The sequence below is a fragment of the Stegostoma tigrinum genome, chromosome X (genome assembly GCF_030684315.1).
Source record: "Stegostoma tigrinum isolate sSteTig4 chromosome X, sSteTig4.hap1, whole genome shotgun sequence".
Classification (NCBI taxonomy): Eukaryota; Metazoa; Chordata; class Chondrichthyes; order Orectolobiformes; family Stegostomatidae; genus Stegostoma; species Stegostoma tigrinum.
The window spans coordinates 1,175,664-1,196,911 of NC_081404.1; the positions used below are offsets into that span (position 1 = coordinate 1,175,664).

Consider the following 21,248-nt stretch of genomic DNA (forward strand, 5'->3'; position numbering starts at 1 on the left):
TGACAATATAATCAAATGTACACTGATACACTGAACATGTTACATAACACAACATCCCCCTTTTTCCAAAGATAAAAACTGATCCAAACAGTTATATGCAGTCACATGTAAGCACCACTGTCAATTTGAGAATTGTACAGAGTTTTTGAGGTGCAGTGGTAATGGGTATGGGTTCAAGTCCCACCTGCTCCAGAGGTGTGTGATAACATTTGTGAATAGGTTGATGAAAAATACCTGCAAACAGATTATATAAGATTCCAAATTTCAATGGAATGATTTGGAGGTTTGATAGCTCATCCTGATAAAGTGAGCATACATCTGTCTGGAGAACTATGCGCCGTTCTATGTTGCAGTTGGCTGACAACCTGGTTGTCCTGCTACTGTTTGAGATCTGTTAAAAATGTTGAGCTGTACCTGTAAGTACAGGAGTTGGGAGGGTCATGTTGCAGCTGTACAGGACATTGTTTCGGTCCCTTTTAGAATACTGTGTTCGATTTTGGTCTCCCTGATTTAGGAAGGATGTTGTGAAACTTAAGACAATTCAGAAAAGATTTACAAGGATGTTGCCAGGGTTGAAGGGTTTGAGCTATCGGGAAAGGCTCGAGAGGTTGGCATTATTTTCCCTGGAGCAGAGGAGGCTGGGGGCTGAACTTATACAGGTTTATAAAATCATTAGGAGGTGAATAGTCAAAGTCTTTTCCCAGGGTAGGGGAGTCCAAAACTAGAGGGCTTAGGTTTAAGGTGGGAGGGGAAAGATATAAAAGGGACCTAAGGGGCAACTTTTTTCACACAGAGGGTGTTGCATGTATGGAATGAGCTGCCAGAGGAAGTGGTGGAGGCTGGTACAATAACATTTAAAAGGCATCTGGATGAGTACATGAATAGGAAGGGGCTAGAGGGATATGGGCCAAATACTGGCAAATGGGACTAGATTAATTCAGGATTTCTGGTCGGCATGGATGGGTTGGACTGAAGGGTCTGTTTCAACGCTGTACATCTCTACGACTCTAACATACCTGGAGGAACCCACCTAATTTGTAATATACTGAGAAAAACTTCCATGGCACTGTCTGATTAAAGACTCCCATGACAGGTACAGCACAGGGTTTAATGCAGAATAAAGCTGTCTCGACAGTTTTGAATTGAAAGTAAAGCTCTCTCTATTCTTTAAAACTCAAAGCAAAGCTGCTTCTACACTGTCTCCTTTGAATGCTCCCAGGACAGGGTCAGTGCAGGGTTTAATACAGATTAAAGCTTGCTTAACACTGTCCCCATGAATCACTCCAAAGCCGTTTTCTGCACAGGGTTCAATACAGACTAAAACTCCCTCTACAATTTTAAACTGAAAGTAAACCTTCCTCGACACGGTCCCCATCAAACACTCCCAGGACAGGTACAGCACTGGGTTAGATACAGAGTAAAGCTCCCTTAACACTCCCAAGACATGTACAGCACACTGTTCAAGACAGAGTAAAGCTTCCACTACTCTTTTAAACAGAAAGTAAAGCATATTCAGTATTGTCACCATCAAGGACTCCCAGGGCAGGAACAGCACGGAATTAGACACAGAGTAAAGTTTCATCTACTTTGTTTGTAACATATGTAAGTGAGTTCAGTGAAAATGTAGGTGGTCCCTCTAGCAGGATCCTTAGGAACATTGATATACAGAGGGATATTGGGTTCCAAGTCTATAGCTCGTTGAAAGTGGCAACAAGTGTTTGGCCACATTTGGTGCATTGTGTGCAGCTCTGGTCCGCAAGCTGTGGAAGGATGTGGAGGCCTTGGAGGCGCTGTAGAAGAGTTTTACCAGGATGTTGCTTAGATTGCAGTGTATTAGCTATTGGGGGAATTGGATTAACTTTGAGTGCCTTTTGCTACAGCATCAGAGGTTGAGGGATGATCTGATAGAAGTATATAAAATGATGACAGGCACAGATAGAGTCAATACAGTGTGGAGCTGGAGGAACACAGCAGGTCAGACAGCATCAGAGTAGCAGGAAAGTAGGAGTAGGAATTTCCTGCCCCTCTGATGCTGCCTGACCTGCTGTGTTCCTCCAGCTCTGCACTGTATTGACTCTGACTCCAGTTTCTGCAGTTCTGGGTATCTCCGAGAGGCAGAGATAAGATGAGGAGTCGGAGTCTTTTCCCCAGGATGGAAATGACAGCTACTAAGGGAAATAGGTTTAAGATGAACGGGGAGAAGTTTAATACAGATTTGCAAAGCAAGCTTTTGTGTTATACTGAGTATGATAGGTACCTGGAATATGCTGCAACAATAGAAGCAGATATGATAGCAACATTTAAGAGGTATTTAGACAGACACACAAACAGACAAGGAATAGAGGGATATGGGCCTTGTTCAAGCTGATGGGTGCTTCCGCCATTGCCCCTTCCTATCACTCACAACAGCGTAATTGAGTCCCCCCGACCCCACTTTTCATCCCACCAGCCTCCGCATTCAAATGATCATTCTGTGCCATTTCAAACAACTCCAGCAGGATGCCACCACCAAACACATCTTCCCCTCACTCCACTTGTACGTATTTCACAGGAATTTTTCCCTCCAGGACACCCTATTCCATTCATTGACTACCAATATCACCTCCCTCTTTCCACAGCACCTTCCCATGTAATCACAGAAGGTGCAATGCCTGCCCCTTCAACTCCACTCTGCTGACCATTCAAGGGCCTAAGCAGCATTTCACCTGTACCTCCTCCAATCTTATGTATTGTATTCACTGTACCCAATGTGGCCTACTCTGCATTGGAGAAACCAAACATAAATTGCTGACCATTTTGCAGAACACCTCCATTATGTGTGCAAGGATGACCCCAACCTACCCGTAGACGGCACTTTTAACACAGTGTCCTGTTTACATGCTCATGTGTCTGACCTGTTGCAGTGTTCCAGTGAATCACAGCGCAACCTGGAGGAACACCATCTCATCTTCAGCTTCGGCACTTTACAACCTTCTGGATTTAATACTGAGTTCAACAGCTTCAAACTGTGAACCAACTCCCATTCCTTCCCTTTCTTTTAGCATTACTTGTTAAATCCTCTGTCACCCTTTCTCCCCTCCCCCACCCCAGTGGGACAGTCTGGCAGTTAGACACAACATTGTTGTGCCAATCTCACATTCAAATCACTTCATCTGAACTATCAACATCCTTTCTCCCCCCAGGGCTCAACACATCCCCCCCACCCCCCCCACTATAGTATTAATCCTTGATCGGAACTATCAACATCCTTTCTCCCCTCAGGGCTCAACACCCCACACCCCCACCCCCCACTACAGTATAAATCCTTAATCTGAACTATCAACCCGAAACGTCAGTTTTCCTGCTCCTATGATGCTGCTTGGCCTGCTGTGTTCATCCAGCTCTACACCTACTAATCTCAGGGAAGATTTATCTCCTATTTTAATCTGAAAGTAAAGCTTTCACAACATTGGTCTCATTAAACACTTGCAGTGTCGGGACAGCATGGGGTTAGATACAGAATAAAGCTCCCTTTACACCATCCGCATGAAACGCTCCCAGGACAGGGACAGCACAGGCTTAGGTATAGAGTAAAGCACTTTCTACATTGTCCCCCCACCATCAAACACTGCAGGACAGGGGCAGCACAGGGTTAGATGCAAAGTAAAGCTCACTCTACGCTGTTTCCTCATCAAATTCTCCCAGGACAGGGACAGCACAGGGTTAGATGCAGAGTAAAGCTGCCCCTGTACCGTCCCCCTGCCCATCAAACACTCCCAGGACACAGACAGCACAGGGTTGAATACAGAGGAAGATGTTGCATTGAATCCAGTGAGGCACAGTTTAATCAGGTCTGTCTGAGAATGCTGAAGTGAGGATGACTTACTCGGTCAGCTTCTCTTAATGGGAGTTCCGATGCACTGATACATCTTCCCCTTGTGCAACCTTGTCCTCCTCACAGCTTTATTGCATTGGTGGAGACGAGATGTGGTTGAGGAGACAAGGATCTGATTCCCATAGAGATCCTGTGATAGTTTGTTTGGGGAGAGCTAGTTTGCTGCAGTCTATGCACCTCCCACGCTCTCTCCTTTTGAGATCCAGATGTAGCAGAGTGAAAATGCTTTGATTATAAACAGCAGTACCTCAGCAAATTAAAACATTACCCTGCCAGTGTACTTTTCAAAATGTTGGTTCAAACACCAGGATTAATCATCTTCAGCCAAAGTATCCTTATTTCAACAAGCTTCTTCTGAAATGAGGTACAATTTTCAACACAAACAGGAAGCAGACTTTGTAGTTTTGGATTGCTCTTGCAGGATTGTCACTCTGATGGGAAGTTGCTGCTGCCCTGGCACCAACTGGAAGTCATTTCCTGTAAGGCTTTGACATTTGCTCGTGAGAACTTTTATTCATCAGTAGCAGCAGCCAGTTGGATGCAAAACAGCATTATCCCTCAGGAAATAAAGCTACGTACCTCACAGCCCGAGTCAGCATCAGGAGAGTGAGGAGCAAGAGTAGATGTTTTTCTCCCTATAGTCTGAGTAGGAGGGACGAAAGGAAAATGTGTGTTTTGTGCACTGTGCTGCGAATCATGGTGCCAGGACGACCGTGCAGCTTCCACCCTAGATGCTGGGATTTTACTGGAGATGGTCAGCCCAGAAATCGGACCATGGTGGTGAATGGTAACAGTCACGGCAGCTGCCGGAATTTAAACTCATTTCAAAAAACTCGGAAATATAAAGCTAGTCTCAGTCACAGTGCCCACCATCGATTGTCGGAAAAACCCATCTGGTTCACTAACATCCTTTGGGAAACGAAACTGCCATCTTTACCTGGTCTGGCCTACATGTGACTCCAAACACACAGCAATGTTGTTGACTCATAACCTCCCTCTGAAATTGCCCTAGCAAGCACCTCAGTTCAAGGGCAATTAGGGATGGGCAACAAATGCTGGCCATGTTAGTAATGTCCACATCCCAAGACCATATTAGACAAAAATAAAATGTGTGATCTAAAGTCATAGAATCCTTATGGCGGAGGTAGAGACCATTCAACCTATCGAGTCTGCACCTTACATTCCTTATGGCTAGCCTGCACATCCCTGGGCACTATGGAGCAATTTAGCATGACCAATCCACCTAACCTACGCATTGTTGGACTGTGGGAGAAAATCAGAGCACTCAGCAGAAACAGGGAGAACGTGTAAGCTCCACACAGACAGTCACCCAAGGCTGAAATCAAACCCAGGTCCCAGATGCTATGATGTCAAGCATTGAGCCACCACACCACCCTAAAACACTCCTGAAACAGCTTGCACGTTGTCTGTCAGTGATAGGTACAATGACCAAACTGATCATGTATTAGGTCACGTGGCAAGCTGAATGAGACATGGCAGACTGTGAGGGTAGGCTGTCAGTCACTTGATTTGAAATGATTTCTTAAATTAGAATTGAATAGATGTTATTTTTAAAAATTCAGTTGGTCTGCTCAAGGACAGAAAGCTCATTTGGATTCATTGTCCAAATAAACCATATTCCCGTTTGTGCTGAGAGCTAGATGTGCTTGGAGATACTTTACAGAAAAGCAGACAGACATCCTCAAGGGACTGAACATGCTGTTTCCTCTCAAGCTGCAATGTGCACAAACAGCTGACTCATTTAATGAGCATGGGTCTAATAAAGGTTGTCAATGCTGGGAACAGGATACTTTGTAAACAGTGAAAAATCCCAGGTGCTAGATATATGTTTGTTGCCAGATCCACTGATGATAACCTGATCCAGATTTACTTCACTTGGGATCCTTCACTCAGGACAACTGTATCTCATCACACCCATGGTTAAGTCTCACAGTCAGTACATCAGTGTAGATTTCAGAGCTGCAGTGAGCTGAATCTTGTGTTTTGCTGGCACAGTCTGGGTTGCATCGAGTTTTGTTTTGGAAGGCTTGTCACTGCAAGGCCCAGTGAGTTCTTTTGCCCCATTCTACCAAGCTCACCTCATCAATTGCTTACCCTTTCCCCATGGCATCTCTCACATACAACTGCCACCCACATTACCATGTGCCATTCCCGGTCAACTCGTCACTCAACAGATACCCCATGAACTCACCGGTATCCCTTGCGCCCATATCATCTTTAAAAGGTCTTGTGCTCTGGGACAAACACTGGCTGTCCGGAGCTGCCCTGCACGGTTCCTGACATTTGCCCCAGATATGGTGTATAAGGGGGAATTTGGTGGCCCACTATGTGGGCAGGGTCCTGGAAGGTCCTCCCAGACTCCAGCATTGGCAGTTCAACATGGGACTTCTTCTTCCCCACAGGACCAGCAGTCCAAACCACTACACCAGATCATACCAGCCTGGTGAGAGACTGCCACCTGTGTTCAGTGCAGTTTCAGCCACCTGGATGAATGCCCAGTATCGTAGGAAGAAGGTCAATAACCTTCTCCACTCTGCCAGGTCAACACATTTCCACTTGCACCAAAAGTAACAGCTGCCTCACCCCCTTCCACTTTCATAATATCCACACCTCTCTCATTCCAGAGCCAGAGTAGAGCAGAAAAAGTCGAGGTGCGTGCTGGGCTGCCCATCGTCCTCATTCTTTTCGATTGTAAAGGGTGCCTATCAAGGGACTGAGACAGTTCTTCAATAGGATCCTGATTCTGAGAACCCCAAGTGGTTGACTGACTCTATCTAAATGCTTGGGCTGGTATGACCAGGCCTGGAGGCTGCTCTTGGTTCACATATTGCACATCTTTGGACCGTGGGAGGGAACCAGAGCACCCAGCAGAAACCCATACAGACAATGTGCAAGCTCCACACAGAGGGTTTCTCACCACAGTTCATGTTGTTCAGGTCCCGACAAGACTCCTACCAAAGTCATGCGCAAACACACAGATCCAAACACACAGATGTGCCTATGGGAAGTCCACATTTTCAGAACAGAAGGCAAGGAACATTAAAATAACAATGAAGACTGGAATGTCAAAAAAAAATGACAGAGCCAATAATGTGTAAATTGATTAAGTGGCTTCTTCGTCAGAATCATGTCCATTTTCGTGTTGACTAGCCCAATTATGCACATTAAATTGGGTAACACTGCTGAACTTGGGTTGATTCATGGATGGGAAGGGTTTGGAGGGATATGGACCAAATGCAGGCAATTGGAACTAGCTGAGTGGGCATCATGGTCAGCATGGACCAGTTTGGGCCGATGGGCCTGTTCCCATGCTGTATTACTTTCTGACTATGTGATGTGTAGTTTTTGTGAATTCATTCCAAAGAAGAATTATCTCAGTCCCATTGCAAAGGCAACCTTTACAGTCCAGAAATGTAGACATAGTGCAATCAATTTTCAGATCTCCTGTCCTCCAAAATCAGGGCAATTGTGCCCCAAAAATGGCACACAATGACTAACAGCCAAGTTGCCTCTATTGTTGTGACATTTCCCAGGGATCTCTGTCAGGCTGAATGGAAATAGAGGTTGCATGATGATAACAGAAGCTCAGATGTCATTTTTACACTGATTTAGCCAGAGCTATGAGATTTTCCAGTCAACCTGTTCAGTGATGCTATGGCACCTCTAGAGTAGGCAGGACCTGAACCTGGAGCCTCCTGGGTCAGGGGTATGGACACTACACCTGTGCCACAAGAGCTCTAGCTATAACTTGTGTCATACACATTTCAAACAGCATTGGCTAACAGGACAACTGAAGATGAATCAACCAGCCAATTCACTTCCTATTTGCAGATGAATCTTAACACTTGGACCTCAACAAGGTTACCAGAAGGAGGACACCAGATCTGAGTACTCTTCCTTGTCAATTAATTGGCAATTGTTCTTATCTGTTTTATTTTCTCATCCAATGACAACAAATATTTCACGGCACTACTTCCTGCTTCCACTTGCACACTAAGTGTTGTGATAACTTGATAATTGTTACCCAATTTAATGTGCATAATGGGCAAAAGACTGCATTACTTTTAGGAAGTTTTTTTGGTTTTAAAGTGGAACAGGGAAGTATTCTGAAAAAAGCGGTAATTGGGCTACCTACCAAGCATTTCGTTACGAGAAATGTCCATGTGACCTGCGGTCGCTATGGGTAGTAAGTAGTTAATTAAAAGATTGAATTACGACAGAGCTAGAACCAACAGATTCTGGTTGAGGAGCAGGGAAAACACTCTGAAAATAGAGCACAGATTGCATTACTATGTCTGTTATACAGTTAGATTTGGCTGTAAGAAAAAGGGATTGTCGGTTGAACAAGACCACTATTGCTACCTGAGATAACAAGGTGTAGAGCTGAATGAACACAGCAGGCCAAGCAGCATCAGGGGAGCAGGAAAGCTGACATTTCGGGGCTAGACCCTTCTTCAGAAATCCATTTCTGGAAGTGTGTCATGGGTGTGGAAGGTACTGCCTGAGGGTCTTTGGTGAATTTCTACATTGCATCTTGTAGACGGTACACACTGCTGCTGCTGAGCGTCAGTGGTGGAGGGAGTGGATGTTTGTGGATGTAATGCCAATGAGGCCGCTGCTTTGTCCTGGATGGTGTCAAGCTTCTTGAGTCTTGTCAGAGCTGCACCCATTCAGGGAAGTTGGGAGTATTCCATCAAACTCCTGCCTTGTTCCTTGCAGACGGTGGACAGGCTTTGAGGGGGGAGTCAGGAGGTGAGTTACTCGCCGCAGCATTCCTAGCCACTGATCTACTCTTGTCGCCACTGTGTTTATGTGGCGAGTCCAGTTGAGTTTCTGCTCAATGATAACCAATGACAATGACAATAGCATGAGAAGCCTTGCTGGACCTTGTAGAGAGAAACTTTCCCTAAAACTCAACAAAAAAAGGGAAGACCCAACCCTTAACATTTAATCGTGGAGTTTCATAATGCCTGAGGTTACTATTGTACAAAGCTAATTAAAGTGAAAAAATGTAGGAATAGGGCACTGTATAGAAATATTCGAAGGTGCGGCTAATTCCTGGGTAATCATGTCAATTGTAAGCAAGTTGACTAGCAGCAGAAATTGAAAATTTTTCTGTTTCCAACAAGGACCAGGAGGCCAAAGTGTTAAACAGCAGGGACATTCTAATTTTGGTGCTCACTCCACAGCCAGCACAGTTAATGAGAGCTCTTTGTCTGCCCAAAATGGCTGAGGATGTCATCATTATGTCACTTGACTGGGCTCAAAGTGACAGTCCACCATATTTACATAAATACACAACATCCCTCTCCTTTTCCATCAGAGGCCTCTGCAATGAACACATACACAATCATTTATAAAACATTCAATAGGTAAAATCTTCCAGAGGGCATCACTTCCTGTGAGGCTTTAGGTGCACCTCAGGTGCCTGTTTATCGTTCTTGTTGGTTTTAACCTTTTGGTCTTTTAGAGGTATTAAGATCATCATTAAGTTATCAACCATCATTTTTCCCTGAGCTGACTACAGTCTTGGAGGCTCGCGCAATTTTGTGGCATTCTCCACTAAGGTACTATCTCCTTCAGATCCACTTACTGTTCTGTACTCGGGTGTAGAGAGGTCTCTATTTGGCACAGTTATCTGTGGGTTTTCAATTAATGTTGCCGACAGTTGATCTGCACATCTTCTCCACACTATATTGTCTCTCATTGTATGATGTACGAGACTGGTCTAGTCTGTGCTACAACAATGGATGAATGATGATATTTTACAGTGAATAATACAGTAAAAAATGAGAAACACTTCAACTGTCACCAGAATCTAGTGCCATTTTGAACAGTTTAAGAATATAAATGATATAGTTGAAAAAGAATCCATCTCCGCCCCTTCTACTATGAGCCCTGCACCGGTTGACCAATAACACCTGTGCCACCACCCCTCTCCAGCACTTCGCCACCACCTGCACTGGATCCACCAATGTCGGAGTCTCCGCTTTTCAGGCATCATCTCTTCGTCACTGGGCATACCTCACCAATAGGCCACTAATGCTAACACCAGGCCCCATGCTGGACCCACACTTGCCTCACAAACAGGAAGTCCCTGAATGGTACTCACTTCTTGCCAGTGGTGTAATTCCTCACCAACGCTACTTGACTTTTTCTTTCTAAATGTAATGTTCGCCTTTGTTCTTCCACAAGAAAATCAGATTCTGTTGTTTTCAGTCAACAACGTCTTTTGTCTTGAGTGGTTTCAGCAAATCATCTGCCATGTACAATTGATGTTTTACCATAAGCAATGCTGGAGGATTTTGAGTTGCCGAGTGGGTTGTGTTCCAATACGTTAAGAAAATTTGGCTAAGCCATTTGGATAGTGATCCTTGGTCTTGAGTTGCCCTGAAATCTTAAATGGGAAGGACGTGAATTACATAATGGACCACAACAATTTTAGCATGATTTCACTTCTTCCTGTTTAAAAGCAAGCTATTCCCGAGGCTGCCTATTTCTTTGCAAGTCCTAGCTGTAGATGTTTCCCTCCATGTGGGGCACTCCTTACTCACAGTATTCCTTCAGGTGGAACATGGGGCGAGCTTCTTCAGCATTGTTCACCTCTTCCCTGGGTTGTTTGTGTTTTGCTGACCATAACTGTTTTAATGCAGTGATTGCATCTTTTGATTACTTCTTCTTATCAATGCATTTCCAAAATCTGCAGTGAGGACTACAAATGTTTTTTTTTGACAAATCAGTTGACTAACCCAATGGATCTGAAAGTATTTTTTATCCTCATCACCAGTTCTCTTCCTCTGATAACTTTCAAGAAGAACCAGGAGGCTGAAGCATCAAAGAGCAGGAACTTTATTTTGGAGTGTTCACTGTACTCTCTGAAAAATTAGAGAGATGTTTGTCCACCCAAAACAGTTGATGGAATCATCATTTCATCACATGATCTGACTCTTAAGGTGACAGTCCACCATGTTTACACAAGTATATCAAAAAGACCTTAAGCCTGACTCTAAGTCTACTTGCATAAAGGAAAACAGGATGGGAATGTGTACACAAAAACAGAAATTGCTGCAGCGCCTCTGTGGAGAAAGAACAAAGAACATAGAACAGTACAACACAGTACAGGTTCTTTGGCCCACAGTCTTGTGCCAAACTTTTACCCTAATCCTAAGGTCTGTCTAACCTCCACCCCTACCTTATACTATCATCCATATGCCTATCTAATAGCCACTTAAATGCCCTTAATGAGGCCGACTCCACTACCCTCTCCAGCAATGCATTCCACATCCCGATCACTGCGTAAAGAATCTACCTCTGACGTCTCCCCAATATCTACCTCCACTCACTTTAAAACTATGCCCCCTCATAATAGCTACCTCCATCCTAGGAAAGAGTCTCTGGTGGTCCACTCTATCTATACCTCTGATAATTTTGTACATCTCTATCAAGTCATCTCTCGTCCTTTGTCATTCTAAAGACAAAAGCCCTAGCTCTCTCAATCTTTCCTGGTAAGACCTTCCCTCCATTCCAGGCAACATCCTGGTAAATCTCCTCTGCACCTTTTCCAACGCTTCCACATCTTTTCTGTGATGAGGCGACCAGAACTGGACACAATTCTCCAGGTGTGGCCGAACCAAGCTTTTGTATAGCAAACTGAGTCAATATTTCAGGTCTAGTGACCCTTCCTCAGAAGGAATTATTAGGCCTTTCTAGCAGCTAAGACCTTAGCAAATGAGATGAGAGGCACAGTTGGACATGTTGTGCGCATATGAAACATACCTGGTTGGTCAAAGACAGTCTCCTTATGCATGGGGCTGAAGATGATTTAGGATGAGGGAGGGGTTACCTGAATAACAGTCAGAATATAGGCACCCTCAGTTTCGATTAGATTAGATTCCCCACAGTGTGGAAACAGGCCCTTTAGCCCAACAAGTCCACACTGCCCCTTGAAGCATCCCACCCAGACCCATCCTCCTATAACTGACACACCCCTGAACACTACGGGCAATTTAGCACAGCCAATCCACCTAGCCTGCACATCTTTGGACTGTGGGAGGAAACCGGAGCACCCGGAGGAAACCCACGCAGACACGGCGAGAATGTGTAAACTCCACACAGACAGTTGCCTGAGGCTGGAATCGAACCCGGGTCCCTGGTGCTGTGAGGCTGCAGTGCTAACCACTGAGCCACCGTGTTGTCCCAGTTTGTTTTTACATGGTGGAGAGATCATCCAGAAGCAGTAGAAGCAAGGCAAGATGCAAGGGAGAAAGTCCTGAAGGCATAAAAAACAATGTTGTGCACTCTGTTGACCTGCTCTTGACACGGGTAATGAAAGCCACTTCCTTTCTGTACATAGTCGTTCCAACTGCTCTCTCCACTACTTCCTCTGTAGACTGTAATTCTATAATCTATTTGACACAACTCTGTGCCCTGTAACTCTGTTAGATCTAACTATTCCCCTCCACTTTGATGCAGCCGGTTACCAATCCATGTTGCTAACTACTGGGTCTTATCTGAACCTTTCACTGCATATTCCCTCCTTTCACAGGACCGTATTTGTGATATTCAAGGTAAATATATCCACATAGTGCCATTCATCCATCCTCTACACAGAGAATCGGAACAGTTCTGTCCTGATCTCTTCCTCTTTCATATTTATATGGGCACTTTATAGGCTATTGCATCAGATGGCCTCCAACCTATCGCTGCTGACAGCTAAATCATTCACTTGCCTGTTATCTCTAGGGCATTCATACCACCTTTGCAAAATGTCACCTCATTTGATGTTTCATTCGTTCAAACTTTCGATTTCAATGACTCACTAAGGATCCCAAACAGGGTGTGACTAGGTCTGTCAGCTTTTCCTATAAGAAAGTGAAGTCAATAGTAAAGAGGATACTTTAGTGGAATACAGAGGAAGGGTTGTACTGTCCATGATGGCTACTTTCAGATGTGATATTAACTGGGGTCCTGCCTGCACTCACAGACAGAAGAGGTTCCATGACTCTACTATGAAAGAAAACAGTGAAGGTTATCCTGGGATTCTGGCCAATATTCATCCTTAAATAATCATCACTAAGGCTATTTATCTTAACTTTATCACACTTTTTGTTCCTGCAATAGCCTGTAGTGTTTCTTGCATGACAGTAGGAACAGCAGTTTAAAAATGACTGTGAAGAGCCTTGGGATGTCCTGAGGTCATGTAGGGTGCTATATAAATGCACAACTCTATTTTTATTGTGCGTAAGAATGCTTCAATTGTCAATATGGCTAAGGTACCTTACTAAAACCCCTCAACTCCCAGCTATATCAGCATGATACGACGAGAGAATCAGAGATGAAATTGTTTGTTCTTGTCCCAACATTCACTCAGTATTTGTCGCTGTTTATGTTTTTTTAGTAATTTGCTGGTAGATATATCTAAATATTAGCTAGAAGCCAATTTAGGCATTGCAGCTTCATGAATTACTTCATAATTCCTCCTAGTTGCAGTCAGCAAAAACGTGTCACTTTTATATAGATCTCAACAAACTCCATTTTGAAAAGCACTAGTATACTGAGTTAAGAGAGGCTCATTGGGCTGCTATTTTCCAGCTATAATTTAACATAGATAGAGAATTGCACAAAAATAACAGAAACATGTCTTTTGATAACAAAGTGTGAAGCTGGATGAACACAGCAGGCCCAGCAGCATCTCAGGAGCACAAAAGCTGACGTTTCGGGTCCAGACCCTTCATCAGAGAGGACATGTCTTTTGGTTGTCCAACATGTCTGCACTGACCGTGATGCCATTCTAAACTGCCTACATTGTCATGGACCAGGCCAAACACCCAAAAAAGAGAAGAAAATAGACTAGGGCCTGACTTTTTCTTATTTTAAAGATAACTGTAACACGTTGCAAACCAGATGCAATTTGATTTGTCCAACACCCCAAGGCCCACAAGCCATTTACTTTATTAGCTTAATTTGGTTTTGTCTCAACCTTTTTTCATTTAAAAAAAAGGACAAAATACACTTCTTAAAGCCATAGTATCATCACAGTATCCCTTCATTCCCTGTCCAAATATCTATCAAACTTTGCTATCATCTGCTTCTACCACCTCCCCAGGCACCCACTACCCTCCAACGCCCTGCTCCTTCCTGTCAGGGCTCTTTCTCCGCCTCTACCCTGGCTGGAATCTTGCTTACAAATATGAACGTGTAGCTGATATGCTGCACATCAAACCTGTTTATCTACATAAACCACAAAGCTACCATGAACGAGGGAACAGGATGCTCACTGCACACAACAGACAAGCCTGGCAAAACAGGCGGCAGTCTTACTGTTTGTCTGTGAGACCAGCACTCATACTGAATGTTCAGCAACATCTCTCTCACACACACACACACAGTCTCTGTCTCTATCTTTGCCTCTTTCCCTCTATTTCCTCTCTCTCTCTCTCTCTCTCTCTCTCTCTCCCCCCAACCCCCTCCGCCCCTCTCTATTTCTCACACTCTCTCTGGCATTGCAATCCCACAGAGGTTCTTATTTTGCAGCCTGAAGGTTAATGTTTCCATAGGAATCAGCAACTGAAATGAATCCTTGGCCGTTCATTGACCAATTCGCTCTGGATTTTGTTCACATACAGCATGTTGGCAGTCAGATGTGTGACTATTACAAAGGGCTAAAAACTGGCCATTCCTTTTAAAAGATGAATGCTGTTGGACTTTGAAAATGGCTGCTATGGATCATCTCACTCCTGGAATGCAATTGGTCAAACTTCTGGAAGCTTTGAGAAGTTGATTACAAGGGACATGCCAGGTCCGTTTCCCTGTGGAATTTCACAGCTACCATTGTCAGGACCCCAAGCCAAGACATCAATTCAATATGCCCAGACTTCTTGTCGCCAAACTTGGCTCATTAACAAAGGACACCCATTGAAAATCTCATAATCCAAGCAAAAAGGTTTGAATGCTGGAGATCTGAAATAAAATCAGTGCTGGAGAAACTGGGCAGGATTGGAGAAAGAAACGGAGTTAATGTTTGGAGCTCAATATACCATCATTATGCCCAATGAAGTGTTAAAAAATAACAATGTATCTTTGATTGTATTTTCAATGATTTGACCATGAGAATAGAGGCTACGTTGTTAACACAATCAGACTTTATTGCTGAGATAACAAGATGCAGAGATGGATGACCAGCCAGAGGGTGGTGAATCTGTGGAACTCATCGCTGCAGAGGGCTGTGGAGACCCAGTCATTGAGTGTATTTAAGACAGAGATAGATAGGCTCTTATTTAGTAAGGGGATCAAAGGTTACATGGATAAGGCGGGAGAATGGAGTTGAGAAACAGATCAGCCATGATCAAAGGGCAGACCAGACTCAATGGACTCAAATTGCCCAGCTATGTCCTCTTCCTTAAAAGCAGAACAAGTGCAACCTGACAGTTATCGCCCCATCGGTCTCCTCTGGATCATCAGTAAAGTGATGGAAGGTGTCAGTAACAGGGCTATCAAGCAGCACCTGCTCAGTGACACCCAGTTTGGGTTCCGCCAGGGCCACTCAGCTCCTGACCTCATTACAGCCTTGGTTCAAACATGGACAGAAAAACTGAATTCCAGAGTTGACGTGAGATTGACCATGGCATCAAGGTGGCATTTGGCTGAGTGTGGCATCTAGGAGCTTTAGCTACACTAGAATTAATAGGTATCAGGTCCAAACTCTCTGCTGTTTTGAGTCACACCTGGTACATCGAAAGATGGTTGTGGTTGTTGCAGGTCAGTCATCTCGGCTTCAGGAATTCCTCAGGATAATATTTTCTCTAATGAACCTGTTCAGAAATGCTATTATATACCTCTGGAGCAGGTGGGATTTGAACTCAGACATCCTGGTCCGGGGTAAGGACAGTAGTGCTGCCCTGCAATGACTCTTTGTTCCTCAGTTTAGTGTCCTCGGCTCAACCATCTTCAGCTGCTTCATCAATGACCTTCCCTCCATCATAAGGTCAGAATTGGCGATGTTCACCAATGATTGCACAATGTTCAGCACCATTCGCAACTCCTCAGACACTGACACCGTCCGTGTTCACATGCAACAAGATCTAGACAAAATCCAGGCTTGGGCTGACAAGTGGCAAGTTGCATTCACGCCACACAAATGCCAGGCTATGACCATCACCAATAAGAGACAATCCTCCACCACCCCTTAACATTCTATGGTTTATAATCACTGAATCCCCCACTTTCAACAACCCTGGGGTTATCACTGTCTGGAAACAAACTGGGCTAGTAAGATAAATTCAGTGACTACAAGAGCAGGACAGAGGCTAGGAATACCACGGAGAGTAACTTGTCTCCTGACTCCCCAAAGCCTGTTCCATCATCGACAAGGCACGAGTCAGGAGTGCGATGGAATACTCCTCCATTGCCTGGATGGAGTGTGTCTCCAGCAAAACAAGAAGCTTGACAACATCCAGGGCAAAGCACCCCCTGCTTGATTGGCACCACATCCACAAACATCAATTCTCTCCACCACTGACACTCAGTAGCAGCAGTGTGTACTGTCTACGAGATGCACTGCAGATCCCCAGGTAGCACCTTCCAAACCCATGTCCACTTCCATCTAGAAGGACAAGGGCACACATACATGGGAACACCAGCCCCTACAAGTTTCCTGCTGAGCCACACACCATCCCAACTTGGAAATATATTGCTGTTCCCTCAGTGTTGCTGGGCCAAAATTCTAGAATTCCCTCCCTAAGGGCATTGTGGGTCAACCTACCGCAGGCTGACTGTAGCGTTTCAAGAAGGCAGCTCACCACCACCTTCTCAAGGGGCAACTAGGGATGGGCAATAAATGCTGGGCCCAGCCAGCAATATCCACATCTCACAAGTGAATAAAAAAAAGTATAGAAGGAGCCATTTGACCTGTTACATCTGTGCTGGCTCTCCATGACAGCAAATCACCGAATGCCATTTTCTTTTCTTCTCTGTAGCCTACACATTTTTCCTTTTCAGAAAACAATCCAATTGCATCTTGAAAGATTCAATTGCAGCTGCCTCCACCACTCCATCAGGCAACACATCAAATCCAAACAACATGCAGCTTGAGAATGATTTTCCTCATGTCACCATTTCTTCTTTTAGTAATTATCTTAAATCAGTGGCCTCTGGTTCTCGATCCTTTCAACGAGGAAGAATAGTTTGTCTCAATCTATTCTGCTCAGACCCCTTCCCTGCAATCTGTTCACATAACTGAAGTTCCTCTTCACTCGCTCTTGTGTGTTCACAACTTTCCTGAAGTGTGGTGCCCACAGTGGACATAATACTCCAGTGAAACCAATGTTTTATATAAATTCAACATAATCTCATTGCTCTTGTAATCTATGTCTTTGATGTTAAAACCTTGGATACTGAATGTGTGATCAACCACACTCAACCTGTGTTGTCACCTTCAGAGACTTCTGCACATCAACCCCCAAGTCCCTCTGTTCCTGCAGCACCTTTATCTTGTATTGTCCTTCTCTGCTGCTCCTACCAAAATGAACCACTTTTTTGTATTGAATTTCATCTGCCACTCATTCACTCATTCTACCATTGTCTATTCTCTTTTCTTAAAATTAATTCATGGGATATGGGTGTCATGGCCAGGCCAGCATTTATTACCCATCCCTAATTGCATTAAATGTCAACCACATTGCTGTGGGCCTGGAGTCACATGTAGGCCAGACCAGGTAAGGATGACAGTTTCCTTCCCTAAAGGACATTAGTGAACCAGATGGGCTTTTCCTGACAATTACCAATGGTAATCATTAGATGATGAATTCTAGATATTTATTGAATTCAAATTCCACCAACAGCTATGGCAGGATTTGAACCCAGGTCCCCAGAATATTACCAAGGTCTCTGGATTAATTGTCTCCCGATAATTTCACTCGGCCATCACCTTCCTTTTTTTTTATACAGTTGTCTTCACTCTTCACATTGCTACCTGCTCTTGTGTGGTCTGTAAATTTTGAGACCATACCCTGCAAACCAAGGCCTAGTCCTTAATGTACATCAGGAAGAGCAAGAACAGGACATCTCTGCAGGAGTTCCTCAGGGTAGTGCTCTTAGTCCAACCATCTTCAGCTGCTTCATCAGTGACCTTCTCTCCATCATAAGGTCAGAAGTGGGGATGTTTGCTGATGATTGCACAGTGTTTGATGTCATTCAGACTTCTCAGATGCTGAATGTAGTCCATGCAGCAAGACCTGGACAACGTTCCAGCTTGGGTAAGTAAGTAAAAAATAACTTTTGTGCCACACCAGTACCATCTCCAACAAGACAGAACTTAACCATCAGCCCTTGGCATTCAATGGCATTACCATTTCTGAACACCCCACTGTCAACATCCTGGGGCTTATCATTGACCAGAAACTGAAGTAGGCTAGTCATATAGATACAGTGGCTACAAGACCAGGTCAGAGGTTAGGAATTCTGCACTAAGTAACTCACCCCGAGAGTGTAATGGAATATTCTCCACTTGTCTGGATGGGTGCAGCTCGAGCAACACAAGGAGTGTGATACCATCCAGAACCATGCAACGGCTTGATTCGCAATGACTCACCAAAATCTCATCGACAGTACCTCCCAAACTCATAACCACTAGCATCTAGAAGGACAATGCAGTAGATACATAGAAACACCAGCCCCTGCAACTTCCCCCTTAAACCACTCACCATCCTCACTTTGAAATACAACGTTGTCCCTTCAGTGCTGCTGTGTCAAAACCCTTAGCTGCATTGTAAGTGCACCTATACCACACAGATAGTAGTGGTTTCAGAAGGTAGATCTCTATCACCTTCTCCATGGCAATTAGGGATGGGCCAGCCCATGATGCCCACATCCTGTGAATTAATATTTTTAAAACTCAAAAAGCAAGTACACAAGATTCTGAAAGGATATTTTTCCTGCGAGCTGGGGAATCAAGAACACAGGGATACAGTCTTAGGATAAAGGCCAATCATTTGGGACTGAGGTGACAAGAAATTGTGAATCTTTGGAATTCTCTACCCTTGAGGGTTGTGTTGTATTCAATATTGAATATGCTTAAGGCTGGGGTTTTATAGATTTTTGATCTCTCAGGGAATCACTGGATGCAGGGAGGAAAATGAAGTTGAACTCTAAGATCAGCCATGATGGTATTAGACTAGACTCAAGGGCTGAATAGACTCTGCCTGCTTCTATCTCTTGTGTTCTTTTGGGATGTGAGACAAAGGTCACGCTTTAATTGAACAATCAAACAGATTTGAGGGGCTAAATGGTCTCTTTCAGTTTGTATGTTCCAATTTCATTTTTCCAGACATCAGCTCCAATGATGCAGCATCCCACAGTACTGCACTGGAGGGTGAACCTAAAATAGGGACAATGCTTCCTGTTGACTCAGAGCTGAGAGCACCACCACTGAGCCAAGCTGATACAAAACATGAAACAAGAGAGAGGCACAGAATAAAGAAGCACTTCACAGATTAGTGGCGACAGGAGTTTCACATCCTGGGATGACATTCATAATAGCCTGGACTTTGCCTACATCGCCAACTGCAATATATGTGATATAGATATGAGGCACAAGGAAGGTTTTTGTTAAATTAATGGAGATTGGAAATTTCCAGGCTCAATTCTTCTCTCTGTAGCAGTTATGATAAAATAATCTTACCTGCTGAGTTCAGTAATGCCCATTGCCAATGAGTTCAATGGTCAGCAAATATAATGTACATTACATGGAGTCCACAGCAGCCTAAGTACAGCTTGTATCCCATCACAGTAATGCATATAACATAACAATGTGGGGAAGGTTCAACAATGTTGGAGAGACTACAGGACAGGAAGTGCATGTGTCTGTGCACAGAGTTCAGCCCAGTCTTCTGCAAGGCAAAGCACTTTCCAGACAAATGTTGTAGCCGGTTTTAGATCCAGATCAGGCTTTTGGTGTATAATGAATTCAAACATGCACAGACAATACAGTTCAGATCATTTAACAACTGCAGCAGGAAGTGGAAAACAGTCCTGAAATGTTCCCATTGTAAAGCGGGAACCTGTTGAGGAAGCTCTTTCCTATTGGATCAGAGCCATTCACCTTAGCACATCGTGCAAACTTTAGAAGTTCAAAAATAGCTTTCTGAAAATGTGGCAAACTGAAGACACTTAGCCATGTGCCTGTTTTGGCATCTGTTGCCTTTCTGAAGTATCTGACTCCTTTTGCTCCCCAGAGAGGGAAGCAAGCCAGACAGGGAGGCATGCTGACAAGGCCAAACCAAATTCCTGATCTTTGCTGTGACAGCCCTGCAGCCTCAGTTGACTCTCAGAGCCTACAGCAAGTAAATGCAGAACTGATTCAATGGCACCCGAGACACTCTTGTGTAAGCATCATATTGAACTAACATCAATATTGAAACCCCTCCTCTCATGTCTGCCTCAGGCCACAGGAGTTGGCTTGGAGGCTTCAGCCTGTCCTGCCACCTTCAATGCTTTGTGTGCATACTCCGTACTCCAAGGTCCCTTTGCTCCTGTGCCACCTTTGGAATTGTACTCTGTTTTATATTACTCCTTAGGGCGGCACAGTGGCTCAGTGGTTAGCACTGCAGCCTTACAGCGCCAGGGACCCGGCATCGATTCCAGCCTCGGGTAACTGCCTGTGCGGAGTTTGCACATCCTCCCCGTGTCTGCATGGGTTTCCTCCTGGTGCTCCGGTTTCCTCCCACTTTCCAAAGATGTGCAGGCTAGGTGGATTGGCTGTGCTAAATTGCCCATAGTGTTCAGGGGAGTGAAGGTTATCGGGGGATGGGATGCTCCATGGGGCAGTGTGGATTTGTTGGGCCGAAGGGCCTGTTTCCACACTGTAGGAAATCTAATCTAAAAACATCCTCTGAAATGAATCACTTTATACTTCTCTGTATTAAATATCTTGGGCAACAAACCTGCCTGTGCTCCCTTAAGGTCTTTCAGTATCTTTCCCAGAATCCACAATCCTTCCAAGGTTTGTGTGACCCTCAGGTTTTGACACGGTGCCCTATACATTCAAGGCGACATCACGAATTGAATTCATGAGAAACAGGGCTCCGAAGACACACCTTGAACCAACAAGCTGTTTAATACACTTGCCAGCAATAGTTTGGCTGATATGCAAGATGGGTCACAACACTCACCTGCAAGATTCTGAGGTCAAAATTGCTGTGGTGCCCTGCAAAGTCATTGGCCATATGGAGCAGCTGAACTGCAAGCATATTCAGAGAAGAGTGTATAGCTTTTCAGCTGATGGCTTGGAGCTTGAGGAGAGCAGCCAAATCGGTGCAGCAGGGCCTTCAGATTCAGTTAATGCCTTTCAATAGGTGTG

At 44.4% G+C, this 21,248-nt stretch overlaps 1 protein-coding gene across 2 annotated transcripts in view; it reads right to left on the reverse strand.

Annotated features, from left to right (window-relative positions):
• The window catches only part of LOC125448198 (calcitonin gene-related peptide type 1 receptor-like), a 115,192-nt gene extending 95,487 nt beyond the window's left edge, over window positions 1–19,705 (reverse strand). For both annotated transcript variants that reach the window (XM_059643412.1, XM_059643411.1), the window contains exon 1: window positions 19,572–19,705. The gene's annotated coding sequence lies outside the window, so the exon portion shown is untranslated. The remainder of the gene's footprint in view (window positions 1–19,571) is intronic.
• Between the last annotated feature and the right edge of the window lie 1,543 nt (window positions 19,706–21,248).